The sequence below is a fragment of the Octopus bimaculoides genome, chromosome 7 (genome assembly GCF_001194135.2).
Source record: "Octopus bimaculoides isolate UCB-OBI-ISO-001 chromosome 7, ASM119413v2, whole genome shotgun sequence".
Classification (NCBI taxonomy): Eukaryota; Metazoa; Mollusca; class Cephalopoda; order Octopoda; family Octopodidae; genus Octopus; species Octopus bimaculoides.
The window spans coordinates 69,486,483-69,487,435 of NC_068987.1; positions in this window are offsets into that span (position 1 = coordinate 69,486,483).

The following is a 953-nucleotide window of genomic DNA, read 5'->3' on the forward strand; positions in this document are numbered from 1 at the left end:
TATATATATATATATATATGTATATCTTTCCTTTCCTGAGGTCCAATAACACTGTACTTATTCCACGTCCTCACATTGTTTTTTCGTGTTTTTATAATATTACATATAAAGATAAGACAAGTACTTTCATCGTTACCGCAATCTTCAGGTTTACAAAGAAGCTGATTTGACCGACAGTTATGTTTGGTAACTGATAACTGTCCGAATGTACGTGTATATCTGTGCTCGTGTTCGTCTGAGAGAGAGCGCGAGAGAGAGAAGAGATTGTGTAGTTTTAGAATGTCACTAGAATGAAATCCCCCCTTCAAGATTGCAAAGTCAAAAGAAAAATCTGGGATTATATGGGGTTCAAATGTATAAAGGCGAACAGGATGTTATCTACTTAAGGAGGTGAGTGATAATGTTTTCAGGTGTGTTTTATATGGTTTCATATTGTAGCTAGAACTAAAGTAATTCATTATAAGATATTCGTCATTAAAATTTATAAGATATTGTTACACAAATCACTTTATATATGTTGCTTGTTATTCGGTCCAGAGATTAGATTTAAGCCTAAATAAAGTTAAAGGTATTGTAAATATTTTAATATTTATTAGGGTTGAAAGTTGCACCAAATTATGATTACTACAGTGTTGGGATCACTTGTAGAGAAAAAATAATGCAAAAAGACGAAAAGATATTATAAACATAATGTATTATTCTTTTTGCTACTGGCATGTTTATTTTGAAGAATCTTTGAATTTGCGATTTCTTCCCATTGCAAGTGGACCTCGTTCTGATTGTCATTCGGTCATCATGATTCCACCACAAAATGCGCAGTTAAACTGAATATGTGTATGTATGTATGTAGGCTTAAATGTATATGTGTATATGTATATATATACACATACACACATCATATACATATATATAAATGTATATATATATATATATATATATATATATATATATAT